The following is a 20804-nucleotide window of genomic DNA, read 5'->3' as shown; positions in this document are numbered from 1 at the left end:
AGGTATATTTATCAGTGGTTCAGAACAAAACATCCAGCAGTAGATGCACACAAACACAGGCAACCAACTTGTTTTGTTTGTTTGTTTGCAGCATAGTTATACAATCATTACCAAAGACCAGGGCTACTGGATTACAGTTCAACAACTTCTGGTATTTCTTTCTGGCTATTCTAAAACACCAGACACTAAAAAGAAACATCTATATAACAAGTCAGTAGTTCCAATCATTTGTTAAATCCTAATCTCAGTTACACCTCCTCGCTTTCATTTGATCTTTCTCTCAATCTTCAGGGATATCTAGGCAATGATCATTTTAACTTCATCATGCCGTAAACGGTTGACCTTATGTATTTCTCTTTCTCTTGATGTTGTTCTCTCATCTCGGTTGGACAGAAGACTGGGGACCAGGGAGGGACGAGGTCACCCCAGGGCAATGTCCAAGGAGGGAATGTTCTGCCCGAATCAATGATGTTTTCTTCTTCATATCCTGGATATTCTGGGGGATTTAAAGGTGATCTGGGTATCAATTTGAAGACAAAAACCAAAAACATTGAAAAACCAAGACCCCTCAGCCCAGGTCCAATGTCTAATGGAGGCGAGTAAGAAATTTAGCTTTGGGAATTACCTTTATTATTCTTAAAACACTCTTTTAAAACTAACTGTCCAAAGGCAAGCCACCCACCCAATCATTCCAGCAGGTCTGCCATTGCTTCAACACTCCACTTTTTTCCTGTCTCATTTAATAGGCTTTAAATATTGAGCTCAGCCTTACATGTGCTGCCTTTTCTCAGCATAAACCTCACACCTGCCTTCCCCTCTCATCTCATCTCCTCTCAAAGGCAAAACAGCAAAATATGAAGAGGCATTCTATTGTTTTGTTGTAAAATATTACACACACAGAAAAGTGAATACAACATACACATACAGCCTGACCCTAAGCTGTCACAACCCAGGACACTACCATCACCCCAGAATCCCCTTGTGCATCTCTCTTTTCCTACATAAACCTTTCCCTTTTCACTAAAACAATTATTCTGACTTTTATGGTAATTACTTCCTTGTGTATCTTTATAGTTTTATCTCCTTGATATACCTTTTGAATTTTCTATACATGGAATAAGATAGCATAAAAACGTATTTTTTTCCTCTGGTCTCTTCTTTCACTTGTTTGTGAGAGTCATCCATTTTTTCTTACTTGTAATTGTACATTATTCATTTTTGTCACTACTTAATATTTCCTTGATGAACACAGCACTCTTTATCCGTTCTAGTATTGAGAAACATTTGGATTGTTTCCACTTTAGGGCTATTACAAATAATGCTGCTTAAAACATCCTTGTATATATTTGCTGGTGTGCAAGTGCAAACTTTTCTTTGGGGTTCCACCTTGAAGTAGAATTGCAGGGCCATAAGGTGTGCTTATAAATTCACATTATTAGATAATGTGAAATTGTTTTCAAAAGTGATCATAAAATTTACACTCCTTCTGGAGATGTATGCTAGTTCAAGTCATTACACATCCTTGCCAATACATAATATTGTTACATTTCTTAATTTTTGCCAAACTGTGGATATATAATGCTATCTCCTTGTGATCATTTCATTTCCCTGCTTACTAATGAGGTTGGGCACTTTTACATGTACTTATAGGCCATTTGTATTTTCTCTTTTGTGAAGCACCTGTGACATCTTTGCCCATTTTTCCATTGAGTTGTCTGGCTATTTCTTACTGCTTTGTAAAAGCTCTTTATATATTCTGGCTACATGCTTTTGTCAGTTATAGATTGCAAATATCTTCCCTCACTCTTTTAATGGTGTCTTTTGAACAGTCATTTTTTTAATTAAAACTTTTCTTTCTAGATAACTTTAGATTCCCATGCAGTTGTAAGAAATAATATAAAGAGATCTGATGTACTCTTTACCCCGTTTTCCCCAATGGTAATATCTTGCAAAATTATAGTACAATATCATAACCAGGATATTGACATTGATACAGTCAAGAGACAGAACATTTCCATCACCACAGGGATCCCTCACGTTGTCTGTTTACAGTCACACTCACTTTGCTTCCTCCATTGGTCAGCCCATCCCTAACTCTCGGAAGATATTGTGTAGAATTGACACTAATTCTTCGTCAACATTTGGTAGAACTCTCAGTGAAACCATCAACTTTACTAGAGATTTCTTTTTTGGAAGATTTTAAATTACAAATTCAATTTCCTTACCATTTATAGAACTACTAAAATCATCTATTTCATGTTAGGTGAGTTGTGGTAGTTTGTATTTTTTAAGAAATTGATCCTTCATATAAGTTGTCAAATATATGAGTTGAATTTTGCATAGTATTCCCTTATTATCCTTTTGATGTCTGCATGTCTGTAGAAATATCCCCCGTTTCATTCTCAAAACATGGGTAATTTTTGTCATTTCATTTTTTCTTTTCAGTCTGCTAGAGAATTATTAATGTTATTGGTGGTTACAAAGAGCCAACTCTTTGCTTTATTGATTTTCTTTACCCTTTTTTTGGTTTGTTTTCTATTTCATTGGTTTCTACTCTTGTCTTTAATATGTTCTTCCTTTTGTTTGCTTTGGGTTTCTTTTCTTTTTCTAGTTTCTTCAGGTGACAACTTAGATTATTTTAGAGTTTTCCTCTTTTCTGATATATGCATTTAATGCTACAGATTTCCTCTCAACACTGCTTTAGCTATTTTGCCCAGTTTTTTGATGTGCCATATTTTTATTTTAATTCAATTCAATATATATATTTCTCTTGAGACTTCCTTTATGACCCATGGGTTATTTAGATGTTTATTATTCAGTTTCCAAGTGTTTGGAGATTTTCCTGTGATCTTTTTGTTAATGATTTCTAGTTTGATTCCATTGTAGTTGGCTTTCTTATCTCCATTTTCAGAGTCTTCTTATGATTGTTTTACATATAACAATAAGGGTTTTTAGTTGTACATAGAGGGAGAAATAAGGGAAAGTCTGTTCCACCTTCTCAGAAGCAGAAGTCAACATAAATAATTTTAATATAGTCCATTATCTATTCTTTATGGTTAATGTTTTCTGCTCCTGGTTTTCTGATTTCTAATCCTGGTTATTATTCCTGAAAAAGAAGCTTTCCCTACATTGAGGTCATAAGATATTCTAGTTTGCTAGCTGCTAGAATGCAATATACCAGAAATGGAACAGTTTTTTAAAAAAGGAATTTATTAAGTTGCAAATTTACAGTTCTAAGGCCATGAAAAATGTCCCAATTAAAGCAAGGATATAGAAATGTCCAATATAAGGCGTCCAGGGAAAGATACCTTGGTTCGAGAAGGCTGATGATGTTCAGGGTTTCTCTCTCACCTGTAAAGGCACGTCGAACGTGGCGGGGCCTGCTAGCTTTCTCTCCGGGGTTCTTGTTTCATAAACGGGGGCATTTTCCTTCTTCATCTCCAAAGGTCGCTGGCTGGTGGACTCTGGGAGTTCTTGTGGCTATCTTGTCGTTCTGAGGTTTTCCGCAAAGTGTTTCCTCTTTTAAAGGATTCCAGTAAACTTATTAAGACCCACCTGGAATGGTGGAGTCACATCTCCCTCTAATGAAAGGTTAATACCCACAATTGGGTGAGTCACATCTCTGGGGAGACAACCCAATCAAGTTCCCAATCAGTACTGCATAGGGATTAAAAGAAACAGTTGCTCCCACAAGATTGGATCAGGATTAAAATGTGGCCTTTCTAGGGCATATGATCCTTTCAAACTAGCACTTAAGATATTCTTTTTTATTACCTTTTAAAAACTTATTTTGAAATAATTTCAAATTTACAAAACAGTTGCAAAAATAACACAAATCCCATACAGTTCCAGCATACCCCCTTCTAGATCCCATATGTACAAACTTTCGTCATTTTGTCACATGTGCCATATCACTCTATCCATAGAGCCACCCATCTTTTCTATTATCTTTTTTTTTTTTTCATAGCCAGGCACTGGGAATTGAACCCAGGTCTCTGGCTATATTAGCTTGTAAAAGCTTTCTTGTTTTGCTTTTCATGGAATGGCAATAATGCATCTAGAAATGGAATATTTTCTTACATAGAATAGGAGGTAAGGGTCAATTTTGATTTTGTAATATGCCATTCAGTTATCTCATACTATTTATTTAGCAAGGCATATCTTTCCCACTACTTTGCAATACCATTTTATAAATAACAGATTTATTGAGATATAGTTTGTAAACCATAAACTTCACCTTCTAAAAGTATACAATTCAGTGTTTTTAAATTTATTCACAGAGTGGTGCATCCATCACTGTCTCATTCCAGAACATTTTAATCACCCCAGAAAGAAATTGCACACCCATTAGCAGTCATTCTCTCTTCCTTCTTCCCCCTAACACCTGACAATCACTAATCTACTTTCAGTTTCTATAGATTTGCTATTCTGAACATTTCGTATAAATAGAATTGTACAATGTGTGGTCCTTTGTGACTGGCACCTTTTACTTAGCATAATGTTTTTTAAGTTCCATCCATGTTCTGGCATGAATCAGTACATCATTTCTTCTTATTGTCAAATAATATTCCATTTGATGGATATACCACATTTTGTTTATCTACTCATCAGTTGATGGACATATTAAGAATAATGCTGCTAGCAAAATTCATGTACAACTTTTTGCGTGAACATGTTTTTCATTTTTCTTGAATATATATCTAGGAGTGGAACTGCTGTGTCATATGGTAATTCTATGTTTAATATTTTGAGGAACTGCAAAAATTTGCAAAGTGACTGCACCATTTTAAAATTCTACCAGCAATGTATGAGGGCTCCAATTTCCTACATCCTCAACAAAATTTGTTATTGTCTATTATTTTTATTTTAGCCATTCTAATTGTACTGAAGTGATATCTCATTGTGATTTTGACTTATATTTCCCTAATGACTAATAATATTGAACATTTTTGCCCATTTGTATTTCTTCTTAAGAGAAATGCCTATTCAAATCCTTTGCCCAGTTTTAAATTGGATTGTCTTTTTTTTGTTGTCATGGTATGATTTATATATACTGAATACAAGTGCCTTATCATATACATGATTTTCACTTTCATCTGTCTGTCTTTTTACTTTATTGGTGGTGTTATTTAAAGCACAAAAGTTTTAATTTTGATGAAGTCCCATCAATCTATTTTTGTTGCTTTTGCTTTTGGTGTTATATCTAAGAATACTTAATTAAGGTCACAAAGTTTTTCGTGTTTTCTTCTAAAGCACTTTATAGTTTCTGCTCTTACAGTTATGTCTTTAATCAATTTTGAGTTATTTTTTTGAGGTAGGAATCGAATTTCATACTTCTATATATGAAAACTTTTCCCAACATCGTTTGTTGAACAGTTTATTCTTTCTTCATTGAATTGCCCTGGTATACTTGTCAAAAATCAATTGGCATAAATGCAAGGGTTAATTTTCAAATTCTTAGTTCTGTTTTCCTGATCTATATGTCTATCTGCATACCAATACCACATTCTTTTGATTACTGTAAACTTTGTAGTAAGTTTTTGAAATTGGGAGTATGAATCCTCCAACTTTGTTCTCCTTTTTCAAGAATTTTCATTTTGCTCTTCTGGGTCCCTTTCAATATCCATATGAATTTTAAGATCATTTTGTCAATTTATGAAAAATAGAAAAGACTACTGTGATTTTGATAGAGATCACATTGAATCTATAGATCAATTTGAGGATCACTGTCATCTTAATAATATTAATTATTTTAATCCATGAACTAGGATGTTTTTCCATTTATTCAGTTCTTCTTTAATTTCTTCCAATATTCTGTAGTGTTCAATGTACAAGTATTTTACTTCATTAAAAACATTTATTCCTAAATATTTTATTCTTTTTGATGCTATTGTAAGTGGTATTATCTTCTTCACTTCATTTTGGCATTGTATAGAATACAATTTTTGTATATTGATCTTGATTCCTGAAATTTTTGTGACTATCTTATGTTTATCTACATACAAGATCACATCATCAGTGAATATAAATAGCATCGCTTCTTCATTTCCAATCTTGATGTCTTTAATTTCATGTTCTTGTTTAATCATCCTAACTAGTTTTGCCAATACAATGTTGAATGTAAGTGCCAAAAGTGGACATCCTTAACTTCTTCCTGATCTTGGGGGGAAAGCCTTCAGTTTTCACAATTAAGTGTGATATTAGCAGTGGGTTTTTCATAGATGCCCTTTGTTATGTTGAGGAAGTTCCCTTCTATTTCTAGTTTATTGAACATATTCATGAATGCCAAATGCTTCTTCAATGTCAATGGAAATAATCCTGTGGTTTTGACCTGTATTCTATTGGTATGCTATATTTTATTCACTGATTTTTGGATATTAAAACAAACCTACATTCCTGGGATAAATCTCACTTGGCCATGGTATATAATCCTTTTTGTATATTACTTGATTCAGTTTGCTGCATTTTACTTAGAATCTTTGTATCTGTATTGTGCATAACAGCATAAAGCTGTTAGGTACCCCCAGAAAAGATCATGTTCTTTTAATCCATTCTGTGGGTACAGACATATTGTAGGTGGGACCTTTGAGTAGGTTATTTTGATATGTGACCCACCTCATTCAAGGTGGATCTTAATCCTCTTAATGGAGTCCTTTATAAGAGGATAAAACATAAAGAGATGAAATTAAGAGACGTTCATGGAAAAAGCCTTAGAGACAAACCACACGCACAGAAACTGAGAGGAAACTACTGAAGCCAAAAGCTGGAAGCAATGAAACCCAGGAGAGAAGGACCAGCAGACTTTGCCATGTGCCTTGCTGTCTGAATGAGGAGCCCAAGATTGCTGGTAACCAGTCTTCAGAGAAGCTATTGTCCTGTTGATGCCTTAATTTGGACATTTTCACAGCCTTATGATTGTAAACTTGTAAGCTAATAAATCCCCATTGTTTAAAGCCAATCCTTTTCTTATATTGTAGCAAGCCAAAATACGTATTCATAAGAGAGTTGGTCTGTAGTTTTTTCTTTTCCTTGTTATGTCTTTGTTTGATTTTGTCATCTGGGTCATACTGGTCTCATAGAATGAGTTGGGAAGTATTTCCTTTTCTTCTTTTTTTTTTGGGGGGGGGGGGAAGTGTTTGTGTAGGATTGGCATGTGGTTTAGAGGCATATACTCCAGGAAAAAACCATGTTCTAAAACTTAATCCATTCCTGTGAATGTGAACCCATTGTAAGTAGAATCTTTTGATGAGGTTACTTCAGTTAAAGTGTGGCCCAATGCAGTCAGCATGGGTCTTAATCCTATTACTGGAGTCCTTTATAAGAAGAATGAATTTCAAGCTGAGAGAGAGAAAGCCACAGAAGGAGAGTCAGAAGCTGAAAGTCAGCAGAACCCAAAGGAGGAGGGAAAGGCTAGGAGAGGCTGCCATGTGCATTTCAATGTGACAGAGATGTCAAATGACCTAGGATTGGCAACAACTAGCCTCAGAACACCAGTCTTTGGGAAAAAGACATTGCCTTGAGGTCTTGATTTGGATTTGTTTTGGGCTTCTCAAAACTGTGAGTCAATAAATTCCCAATGTTTAAGCCATTGATGGTATTTACTTGAGTAGCCAAGAAAACTAACATAATTGGTATTAATTACTCTTTATACATTTAGAAAAATTCATCCACGAAGCCATTTGGGCTTTGAGAGTTTATTTTTGCAAAGTTTTTAAATTGCTAATTCAATCTCTTTACTTGTTATAGGTCAATTTAGATTTTCTATTTCTTCTTGAGTCAGTTTCAGTAGTTTGTGTTTTTTTTTTTAGAAATTCATTTTTTCTAGGCTATCTAATTGGTTGACATACAATTATTCACAGTATTCCCTTATAATCCTTTTATCTCTGTAAGATGGATACAGATGTCCCTTCTTTCATTCCTGATTTCAATAATTTGAAATTTTTTTCTTTCCCTTAGTGAATCTAGCTGATGATTTGTACATTTTGTTGATCTTTTCAAAGAACCAACTTCTGTTCTGTTGATTTTTTCTTTTGCTTTTCTACTTTGTATTATATTATTTTGACTCTCATGGTTATTATTTCCTTCCTTTTCCCAGCTTGGGTTAATTTGCTCTTCTTTTTTCCAGTTTCCTAGGGTGATAAGTTGAGTTACTAACTTGAGGTCTTTCTATTTTTTTTAATTATTTATTTATTATAGAGGTTGTTGGGTTTACAAAACAATCATGCATAAAACACAGGATTTCCATATACCACCCTATTGTTAAAACCTTCCATTGGTGTGGAACATTTATTAAAATTGAAGATAGCACTTTTTAACAATTGTGCTTTTAACTGTAGTCAGGGTTTAACTTAGGGTTCTCTCTTTGTGTACTGTAGCTCCAACAATATTTTTTTTTAAATGTTATTCTGTTACAATATATGCAATCTAACATTTCCCCTCTTAATTACATTCAGATATATATTTCAGTGCTGTTAGTTAAGCTCACGATGTTGTGGTGCCATCACCACCATCTATTACCAAAACATTTACATCACTCCAAATAGGAACCCTATACATTTTAAGCCTTAATTTCTCATTTCAGATCCCTGTCCCATCCCTTAGTAACCTATATTCTAGAATCTGACTCTATGAGTTTGCTTACTCTAATTGTTTCAAAGCAGTGAGATCATACAACATTTATCATTTTGTTCCTGTTTATTTCACTCAGCTTGATGTCCTTAAGGTCCATCCATGTTGTCACATGCATCAGAATTTCATTACTTCTTACAGCTCAATAATATTCCATCATATGTATACACCACATTTTGTTTATCCATTCATCGGATACCAATGATATCCACTGATTCCATCTTTTGGCAATTGTGAATAATGCCACTACTTTTTTTTTTTTTTTTTTTTTTTTTTGCATGGGCAGGCACCAAAAATTGAACCTGGCTCTCCAGCATGTCAGGTGAGAACTCTGCCTGCTAAGCCACCATGGCCTGCCCTGCCACTACTTTTTAATTGGGCTGTGTTCTAGTTTGCTAGCTGCTGGAATGCAATATACCAGAGATGGAATGGCTTTTAAAAAGGGAAATTTAATAAGTTGCTAGTTTACAGTTCTAAGGCCAAGAAAATGTCCCAATTAAAACAAGTCTATGGAAATGTCCAATCAAAGGCATCCATCCAGGGAAAGATACCTTGGTTCAAGAAGGCTGATAAAGTTCAGGGTTTCTCTCTCAAGTGAGAAGGCACATGGCGAACACAGTCAGGGCTTCTCTCTCAGCTGGAAGGGCACATGGTGAACACAGCATCATCTGCTAGCTTTCTCTCCTGGCTTCCTGTTTCATGAAGCTCCCTGGGAGACATTTTCCTTCTTCATCTCCAAAGGTTGCTGGCTCATGGATTCTCTGCTTCGTGGTGCTGCAGCATTCTCTGCTCTCTCCGAATCTCCTCCATTCTCCTTAGAACTGTATTCTAGCAACTTATTAAATTCCCCTTTTTAAAAGCCACTCCATTTCTGGTATATTGCATTCTGGCAGCTAGCAAGCTACAACACATACCATACCCCTAACTCCTCCCTCTCATTGACTACTTGTATTTCCATCTATACAATTTATTTTACCACCTTATCCCCCTATTATTTATTTATTTTTATCCTTTTTTTTTTTTTAACTCATCTGTCCATACCCTGGATAAAAGGAGCATCAGACACAAAGTTTTCACAATGACACAGTCACATTGTAAAAGTTATGTCTTCTTCAAGAGTCAAGGCTACTGGGACACAGCTCAACAATTTCAGGTACTTCCTTCCAGCCACTCCAATACATCATAAACTAAAAAGGGATATCTATATAATGTGTAAGAATAATTTCCAGGATAACCTCTTTATCCTGTTTGAAATCTCTCAGCCATTGAAACTTTATTTTGCCTCATTTCTCTCTTCCCCCTTTTAGTCACGAAGCCTTTCTCAATCCCTTTTCAAAGTATTTTTAACAAGAAAGTATACTGGATTTTGTCAAATGCCTTTTCTGTGTCAATCAAGATGATCATGTGGTTTACTCTGAACATCAATTTCTCTCTCTTGTCTAGGATTTTGTTGTTGATTGTTTTTGTGTTGTCATTTTTTTTTGACAATTGGTTCCATTTATTCTAGACCTTTAGAATTGCCTATGTTTTACTGATCAGATTTTTTCCAGCTCTTCGTGTGATTCTTGCCCCGCATAAGCGGTACAATTTTTAAGATTGCACTATTTATGCAATTTTTCACCACCAGGAGAAAGCTTACTTTCCTCTATTCCATCTCCAGAAATCTAGGTCTGTCTTGTTTGTTTTTAGTTTGCCTCTATAGTTTTTTTTAACACTGCTTTCACTGCCCCTTGTTGCTTTTGCCTGGAGGGTAAATTCTGGGAGGAGGCTCACCCTGAAGACTTTCCCAAGTCAGTATTTCCCAGTCAGAACACAGCCAGGGACCCATGAAGGGGACACAGACCAGTTTCAAGGACCCAGGGAGCAGATGGCCAAAGCCTTTTTGACATTTCCCTGAGCTACGTTTCATGGCCTGCCCAGAAGATGTCACCCTTCAACAAACTGTTCCCTCTTTCCTTAAGGAGGCACTGTGTCTGCAAACCTCCACCTCCTCTAGCCCTGTTGGAGGTGTTGAAACAATGACAGTGGCTGTACTTGTCTGGAGTGGGTTGAAACAGTATCTCAGAACCACGACCCAGGGATCCGAATTTGCTAGTTAAAATCTGTGATCAGTGCTCAGCCTTGCTCTCACCCTACCTGGGGAAGAGGATTTTTATGTCACTTTGTGTCTGTAGCAGCTAGTAAGGGATGATACCCCAAGGTGGCCTGCATGGAGGGTGGAGGATGAGTGCCAGAAGCTACCACAGAACAAGATACCCACAAATCTATATTGCAGCGTCTCAGCCTCTTTCTCTCTCTCTTTTCCCTGGGTGTTGTACAGTGTTCTTCTGGCTTCTGGAGCCTAAGAACAGTTGTTTCAGATACTTCCTGCCTATTTACTAGCTGTTTTAGAGGAGGAGAGATTCCAGGAGCTACAAAGGCCATCTTCCCCAGAAGCTCTTTCAGGAACTTCTTAACTTGATAGATTATTTAGTGATCATAAATTCCTCCCATTTTGCAACATGACTTCATCCTTTTCTTACAAAGAGACAGAGTATGTATCTCCAATATGTATCCTTTGAATATGGGCTTCCCTTGGAACTTAACAACAAAATATGGTGGAGTGTGGTACAAGTGACATTGTGTGATTTCCAAAGCCAAAGCCTCAAGAGAACACAGAACTTCTGCTCTTGCCTTCTTGAATGCTGAGGCCACCATGGTGGACAGAAACCCAGGGTAAAGGACAACACAGAGAAAGAGCATTTGCTTTTGCCGTATTCTCTTCATTAGAATTAATTCACTAAATCCATCCTATACCCAAGTCCAAATGCTATTGTACTTCCCATTTATCCTACTCCTAGTATATTGCTCTTTAGAGTCCCAGCGCAAAGCAGGGGTGGTTCACCAGGAGCCCTTACCTTTGGTGAGCCATGAACTCCAATTTTTGACCTCTAACCAGGATTAGCAAATCAGGCTCTAAATGCAAGATTCATCTCTTTGGATTTCTATCCTTTCTTGGGTCTTAAAGTAGCGTTTCGGTTTGCTAAAGCTGCCAGAATGCAATATTCCATAAATGTGTTAGTTTTTTCAATGGGGATTTATTAGTTACAAATTTACAGTTCTAAGGCCATGAATATGTCCAGATTAAGGCATCAAAAGTAAGAGGCCTTCTCTGAGGAAAGGTTGCTGGCATCTGGGGTTCCTCTGTCACAAGGGAAGGCACATGGTAGCATCTGCTGGCCCTTCGCTCCTGGCTCTGGGTTCAAATGGCTGTCTCCAAAATGTCTCAGGGCATTTCTTTCTCTCTTAGCTTCTCCTGAGTGGTTTTCTTTCTCTAAACCCTCTCAACAGTGAGCTCTCTCCAAAATGTCTCTCTCTTAAAGGACTCTAGCAATGGGATCAAGATACACCTCGAATTGGATGGGTGACATCTCCATGGAAACCACCTACTCAAAAGATCCCATCCACAATAGGTCTGCCCCCACAAGAAGTGAGTTAAAGAACATAGTCTTTTCTGGGGTACATAACAGATTCAAACTAGCACAGCTAGCAATTCCTTATTATCTTCTTAGAGCTTTGGTGCTTTCAAGACGATTTCAGAAATATTTTATCCAGCATTTGTAGTTATCTTCAGCTTACCCTTCAGGAGATATGTCTGATTACTTAATCTTCCATTATCGAAAGCAGTTCTCCAGTTGGGTGTGTTTGTGTGATTTTGGGTTTAATCTGGGAAGCCTTATTTTGTTTGAAAACTGCCTTTTGGCTGAAATATTTAAAGGCCTATATTAAAAGAATAAATAATTATCTCTATCCTTGGTTTTTTAGGTGCATCCTAGCAAAGTAAGTTGTAAAGTCCATATTATTTTTCTTTTGACTTTCCTTATGAAATTGAAGGATCATTCAGACAGGGACCACATCACTTAATAGGAATAAAACTCAGATATCAACCTAGTCTCCTTTACCAAAGGAAGCAGCTCATCCTCCCTTATCCGTTGAGGTTCTTCCTCCCTTTCAAAGGCACTTTTGATACTGTCATTATAACTGGAGAAAAACTTAATTTACAAAGACAGGGTCTTCTAGTGGAAGCTTCCTGAGATATCAATATGGGTCATTAGTTTAATTTTCTCCTTTTGACCAACCTTCCATGAAATCAGAGCTATGATTCAAGTTGTTTTTTTTTTTTTTTTAAGATTTCAAGGATGGATTAATCAGCGATTTAAGACCATAGCTTTCTCTAGAGTGGAGCCAGATTATAAGGTTGAGTTTAGTTGAATTTAGTGGTTTGCTCTTCTACAGACCATGATCTCTTCTTATCCATAATTGTGAAATTCAAAAATTTCTGAAAATCAGACTTTTAAAAATATCTCATTTGAGGACAAAACCTGATCTGCTCTGATCTGATTTGGTGACAAAACTTGAGCTACAGTGAGGCATTTTTGAATCGTTGTTTAACTCATATGGTGCCAATATTTGTTTTGCATATTTGTGATTATAGATAGCTGCTTCAAACTGTTGAGAATGTGAGCCGATAGAGAGGCAATGCACCAAATTATGTTTCTAAAATGCAATTTTCAGAAATTTCCAAATGATTTTCTCCACGAGGCAAGAGGAAGACTTGGTCTATTGCTCTGGGCTCTGAGGAAGAAAGCGGACACCAGGGATGCGGCAGAAGACTTTGAGCTTTGTCACATCATCCTTTCTCTGACTTCCTTCTCCCAAATCTTCAGCAAAGTTTCTAAGATAAAAATATGCTTCTTTGAGAGTGAATGTGTAGCTGTGTGGAAACAGGTGTAGGGGCTGGCTTTGTGCTTACCCTGGCGTGGTCAGAAGAGAAGCAGCAGGCATGGATGCAGGAACACAGAGGCAGAGAGAAAAGTGAAAAGGGGAGTCTGAAGAAACTGCCAGAAATTATTAGGGCAGGAGCGGGAGTCTTTTCTTACAAGGCCTTAGAATTGGAATTCTGGTAAAGTATAATCACTTATCAAAGGGACGGGGGAGTGCTACCTCAGTGATGGCCCGAGTTTCTTGAATATTTAAATTTATTTGGTTTTATATATTCTTTTGTAATTTCTTCCTTTATCTGGTGTCCCTAATAGAAGTGAAGCAGTTAGCCCTTTTGAAGACAAAAGTCTTATATTTAATTTACATCATTTCGTGGGAATAAGAAATCATTTAATTGCATTTCAAGTAATCATATGTGAAAACAGCTAGTATAGTCAAAAGATACAGAGTGTAAATTTCCAAGCGTGCAAACTGGATTTGAATCATTCCTCAGGCAAAGTGACCTTGAGAAATTTACTTAATTTTTCTTAGCCTTAGTTCCTTGTCTGCAATATGGGGGATAAATTCCCCAACTTTTTCAGGTTATACACAGAATGCTTATCGCAGTGCCTTTTACATAGTTAATATGCAATAAATGGCAGTTTTTAAAGATATATAGAGTTGCCTGGGTGTTTGACTCCTCTGTGTGTAAATACCTCTTTGCTTTTCACACTCCAGGGGACTTTCTGAGCAGTTTCTGCTCACATCTTCTCTTTAGGGCCCTCGTACCTGGCCCCATGGGCCGGGATTGACTCATGCATGAGATTGGACAACTATGTTTTAGCCAGGGTGAATGCGTTTGAGATTGAATGTGGCTGGTCTCTTCCCTTGGTAGGGTAAAAATATTACTGATTAAAAAATAATGTTCTGAAAATTATTATAAGCTCATGAAATAATTTCTCATGATCGGGTTGAAGTCATGGGCACAGCAAATTGGGGGATAAAGGTGTGTGGCTATGTGAGGACAAAGGACCAGTGCCCACATGGAAAAGTTCCACCCGGGGCTAAAGAGCTTTAGGCCATCTGTGTTGCCCATAAAGCAAATTTGACATCCAATTTCCATTTTGGCATGGGTCACCAGAAGAGATTTAAGAATGAATCAATTCTTGAGCAAAAAGTCAGGAAAGAGCTATAGGGTAGTTCAGTGAGTGAGCTAAGAGCAATTTCTCACTCAGATTTGTATCTACTGTAAGAGGTTCCTGCATCTGCTGTAAAACCTTAAATCAAAGGAGAATGATTTAAAGAAATAGAATTGGTTGGCCTTTGTTCTGTTTTTAGCCACTTGAAACACAGGCTAGTGATTAACATAGTTACCTTTCTCAACACTCTTACATGTATGACAATTAATTCCCCAGGTTAGGGTCTTCCCTGGGTCTACGATGATTGAATTTATCAGTCCATTTTACAGATGTGGATACAGTGTAGAAGTGATTAACTCAAGATCATGTAAAAAGACATGAATAGTCCTAGGAACTCTATTTTTGGCACCATGGTCTGTTTTTGCCATCAAGGGCATAATGGCATTACATTATATAACATATTTATAAACAGGTAGCTGAACACAAGGGAAAGGAATAGTGTTCTACAATTGGCAGGTACAGCAAACTGCACAGAGACTCAAGGAATCAGTTTGGAACCACTCTAACTCCTGTAGTTTGCACAATGCTTAGTCTTGCTGGAATGGGTAAGCCCAGAGCATTGCTTATTCAGCCCATTATAGACACAAGTCAACATTTTCTTTCTATACCAAAAGCTGTAGCTAAAAACTCACCATATAAATTTACCAGTTGTCTCATATTTCATGTCTTGTAGAGAGAACTGTCCTATTTCTGCTGGAAATTCCTTCCAGATTGCTCTAATACTGTTCTCATTGCTGCCTAAGGAAAGACCCTAAATCTCTGTACTTAGTTCAGCATTGCCCTCTGAGGCTCTCACATCAGACATGATTTGCTTTTTGTCGTCTGGACATTTATTGCTACTCCAGTCCCTAGCTCCTATGCAAGTTCACATTTATAGCGTTCACAGTATATTTGCCTCATAAATCTGTATGCCTTCTCTCTTCCCAGGTGTTCTATCTGAAATTGTCTCAACCCTCCTCTTTAGTTTGCTAGCTGCTGGAATGCAATATGCCAGAAACAGAATGGCTTTTAAAAAGGGGAATTTAATAAGTTGCTAGTTTACAATTCCAAGGCCAAGAAAATGTCCCAATTAAAGCAAATCTATAAAAATGTCCAAATTAAGGCACCACCAAGAGGTTACACTCAAGAAAGGCTGATGACGTTCAGGGTTTCTCTCTCAGCTGGGAAGGCACATGGCAAACATGGCGACATCTGCCAGCCTTCTCTCCAGGCTTCTTGTTTCATGAATCTCTTTTGGAGGTGTTTTCCTTCTTCATCTCCAAAGGTTTCTGGCTGCGTGGGCTCTCGTGGTTCTCCTTGCTATCTGGCAGCTCTCTTGCTCTCTCCAAAATGCTTCCTCTTCTTAGGATTCCAGTAAACTAATCAAGACCCACCTAGAATGGGTGGAGTCACATCTCCCTCTAATCCAGAGTTACTGTCCACAATTGGGTGAGTCAGTTGCATCACTGTGGAGACAATCTAATCAAGTCTCCAACCTATAGTACTGAATAGGGATTAAAAGAAACAGCTGCCGCCATGAACTGGATTAGGATTAAAACATGACTTTTCTAGGGTACATAATCCTTTCAAACTGGCACACCTCCAGTACTAAATATATTTGCTGAGTTGACTGTACACACAATACTTGAAAAATCATGGCTTCAGCCTGATTAAGGAAACACAATTAACCAGTTCAAATGATGAATGTGTTGGATTTGTATCACTAAAACTAATTGTAGACATTAATATGTAACTTTCTCTTTTGCAAATGCGTTTTAATTCCAAATTAAATAAAAACTATTTTTTTGGTCAAATTAAAATCTCGATTTAGCGCACAAATGTCTGTTTGCTCTAAACACTCTAAAGCTCTAAAAACTTTGAGCTTTCCTCAGTGAAGCAGAATTTACTTTAATAATAAGCTGTGGAAACAAGACAGAAAGGATAGACACATAATCTTTTCATTTGTTTTTCCTACTGACACTGATTCTGAGTTTTTTCAGTCTCTCTTTTTGTTATTGTTCATATAATTTTCAAGGTTTGCTGAATGCAAATCAGTGTTTTGTTTTGTTTTTTCACTAAACACTCATAGAGAAATATAGATTCTGGTTTTAGATCCAGCACAATAACTTGCATAGTTGGGCACTTAATAATTCCAGCTGATAATAACGAAGGTGTTCATTTCAGCCTGAGAAACAAACATCTCTTTCAGATTCTTCATTATACGGCACTGGTTACTAGTTTATATTAAATGCAAAGAAAGGGAGCTTTTCCTTCCATGAAACTTGCTGCTTGTCCTCTGGGGCAAGAGTCCAATGTTTCTTCTGACTCTCCAAGCCCACACTGGAGGTAAGATGTGAAGGCTGTCTCCCTGCAACCTCTGTCACCCGTGATCCACCAGGATTGATATGATTGACTTTGCTGCAAGGATGAGGGGATTCTCCTCCTCTGACACCACTCTATGTTCCCAGAGAGAGGAAATCTATTCCTGTTCAAAGGTATGCAAGGGTTACGGAGCTGAACATCGATCTACTACTCTTAAAAACCACCGTATGGGTGCCAGCCTATGGTACTCTGAGGCTTAGCCTAATGTTGGCCTGTACCTGCAAGTGGGGGGATAAATGTCCCAGTGTGGGGTGAAGGTAACTAGGCAGTAAGGATGGTGACACAATCTGTCTTTATTCTTGATTACCAGACTCAAACACCGTACTTATTTTAGCCAGGCCTGATGGGAGGCCAGGCCCCAAAGGTGGGAGGCTGATGCTCAAGTCTCCTAATGGAGTTTGACAGCGGGAGGATTAAAAGCACAAGTGCAGCACCCAGAGAGCAATGCAGGAAAGCACATGCATCCTCTCTGTTTCCACTGTCTTGTTATTGGCATTTTTTTTATTCAGAAGGCTGAACCATAAAGATAAATCTTTTCACAGACGGAAGTTAACAAAAAGTGATGGAAAGGCTTTGGAAAGTGGGAAAAGAAGAATAGTAGTAAACTCTCCTGTGATATTTTTTAGGAGCCAGCAGCTGGGCTTGTCTATAGAACAATTCCCTTTTGGGAAGTAGATATCAGTGTGCACAGGACAAAATAACATTGCCGTCATGCTACTATGTTAGGTCATTTGTAAAATCAGGCTCACCTTGAAAACAATTACAGGTAAGCAAGAGCCTTCTCAGACTGGCCCGGCCTGCCTGACTCTCTCTCCTCTGACATATTCAGCCCAGCTCTTCCTGGGTCTACATTTCTATTTTAGGCACTGAATTAATGCTGCCTTGATCTGTCATTGAACTATTTCACATGTGTATCTCTTATTTCTGCAGTGAAACTCTAAGATCCTTGAGGATCTTAGGTTTAATGCTTTAAAGTCAATTAAAAATATTTACTTAGTATCTATACTATATGTCCAGATGAAGGGAATTCAGAGTTTAAGGGGCTCACAATTATAGCTGGAAAGATATGATATGTACAGCAAAACAACTATATGGTGATGCAAGACAGTCATTGAATGAAGCCACAAATATATGGGTCCGTGTAATGAAGATACACAAAATTGCTTTGGAAAAGGAGACTATAATTGATGCACAATAATGAAGGACTTTGAGAAGCAATGACTCCAAGAGAAGCATTAGGACTCTGCCTTTTAGCTGGCAGGAAGAGGTACAGAAGAGTCCACTCTGACCCTGTCACCTTGAAGATGAGAAGGAACGTTCTCTTTCTAGAACAACAGCTAACTGGTGCAACTGGATGCATTTACTAAGAAGCTGGGGCTAACCCATGGTTTAAGAAGGTTTAGGTTGCTGCACACAGGCCCCAAGCTTGAAATGAACACAGATCTGTTTGGGAAGTGAGATGGTGTCTTGAGGAAGAAAGGGGCTACATTGATTTAAAGATGAAAATAATTTTGCCCTATTTCACTTCTGCTCGAGCAGTTCTACTCTGTAGATTATCCAAGTAGCTTTTGTCTCTTTACTCCCTGTGGCTAACATTTGGCTAAGTGTTCAGAAATCATGACAACAAGGGAGAATGTGTCTATTTTGCAGACATTTTGCAAACAAAAGACTGAAAACAGACCAACTACAACCCCCAACAACTTTCCTCCCAAATTGTCACAGGAAGATATGGAAATGCCAGACAACCTGTCTAGGGACAATGAATTCGCTGGGAGCCCTCATAGCTGTACTATGATGGAGCTAAATCTTCAGGATGGTGGGACAGAAGGAGCCAAGGAGGAGCAGGCTGACTTGGTACTTGGCAGTACCCTGCAAAGCACTTGCTCAGGCTGAAACGCACTGTCTTCTAACCTCATCCTGCCAGTGCCAAATGCACTTCAGCAGGCTGCTTATAACACAGAGCCCTTCCTGGGGGCTCTTACAATTCCTAGAAAAGTAGCTTTTGTCTGTAGTGGCCAAGGGTGCAACCATTCATAACTGTGGATGATTTTCTAAGTCGTCATGTACCGTGAAGACACTGCAAGGTCACCTGAGTATTTGAGTCACCGAAACAATGGTGTTTGGAGAGGAGCAAAGTCCTTCCCAAGTGATCTTTTTACAGACTTCCCATTCCCAATATTCCATTGTCTCATGAATTCTTTTTCTGATTCAACAAGTGTTTGAATGTGTGCTCTTTTTCCTAAACCATTTCTCCCTTGACATGGTCAGGAAGTCAGTAAATGATATTATGTAAATTATGTACCATATGTACCATTATGTAAATAAATGGTACTGGAAATACAAATAGCCATCAAAAATATTAAATTGGATCCCTACTTTATTTCTTATTAAAAATAAATCCCAGATGGGTCCAAGATTTAAACTTAAAAATTGATACCCTTTTCTTTTAACTTTGGAGTTGGGAAGGTCTTTTATTCATGAGATAAACCCAGAAGCCATATAAGAAACATTTTCTACCCAAACATTTATAAAATTCCACATATAAAAAATAAAGTAAAATGAGGGCAGGCCATGGTGGCTCAGCAGGCAGAGTTCTCACCTGCTATGTCGGAGACCTGGGTTGGATTCCCAGTGCCTGCCTGTGCAAAAAAAAAAAAAGGTAAAATGAGATGCAACAAATTAGGAAAAATATTTAGAACATATATACAACTCTGAATTCCTTAGTATATAAAGAGTACTTATATATTAATGAAAAAAAGACCAATAACAGTAGAAAAATAGGCAAAGGACATGTACAGAAAAGGCCACACAAATGAATTTTAAATATGAAACAATAGTCAACCTTATATGTAATAAGAAACATGCACACTAAACCTGTGAGATACAATTCTTCCCCTGTCAGATTGATAAGTATTAAAGTTTGTTTAACATTGAATGCATAAGTTAGAAAAAGGTACTCTAATATACTGTTGGAAGTATAACTTGGTATATAAATTAAGCACAATTTTGCAATAACTTTCAAAATAAAAAGCACACATACTATTTTATCCAGCAATTCTATTTCTTTTTTAAAATGTATTTTGCAATTTATTGCTTTTTGATATATATTTCACAATAAAAAAAAGTTAAAAAAATAAAAATGAAGCAAAGTTCTTAGGGAATGTTTAACAATTTCCAAAATAAAGATTTAAGAACTAGTTCTTTCTTCATCATGCTCCAAGGAAAACTCAGACTTAGCATGTAAAAATTAGATACTCTTCCCTAAGACTTGCAATGGTTCTCAGACAGGGCTGTGTGGAAAGAAATATGTGCAGGTAAGCTTGGGGTCACAATGCCTAAAAGTGTGAAGGCTTGGAGAGGCCAGGGGCTACCTGTGATGGGAATGTTCCTGCCCAGTAAAGAACGATTCTTCCCAAAAGCCAACAGAGCCGCTGCTGAGAAAACCCATGAGGCTGAAACTTCACCACCCTGTCTGGGATTTGGCATATGCCTATACAATAGCAACACTGTAATTTAAGACAAATTCAGAGATTTCATTCCTAGTAAGATTTTCCCACATTGTTAATAATGAAAAAGCCACCCAAGGAGCTTTGAGTTGCCGGTATTTAATGAATCTGAAAGCAAGAGCCTGTGTTCTGAGGTGAGCCTGGGCCCTGCCCTGGGCATGGGGTGGGCCTGAGCCCAAAAGAGCCGTCAGCACGGTCACTCTGTCACTGCTGCATGGCAGGGGGACCTCCTCAGGGAACTGCTCCTGAAGAAGGCAGGGCTCGCCCCAGGCGGTCCAGGTCCTCAGTCACCCTCCTGCAGATCTGAGCCCCACTTCTTGGTACCTCCTCATTCTTGGCACCTTGTTCCCCTCCAGGGCAGAGGCTGCTG

The sequence above is a fragment of the Tamandua tetradactyla genome, chromosome 4 (genome assembly GCF_023851605.1).
Source record: "Tamandua tetradactyla isolate mTamTet1 chromosome 4, mTamTet1.pri, whole genome shotgun sequence".
NCBI lineage: Eukaryota > Metazoa > Chordata > Mammalia > Pilosa > Myrmecophagidae > Tamandua > Tamandua tetradactyla.
This window is presented reverse-complemented; position numbering follows the sequence as displayed.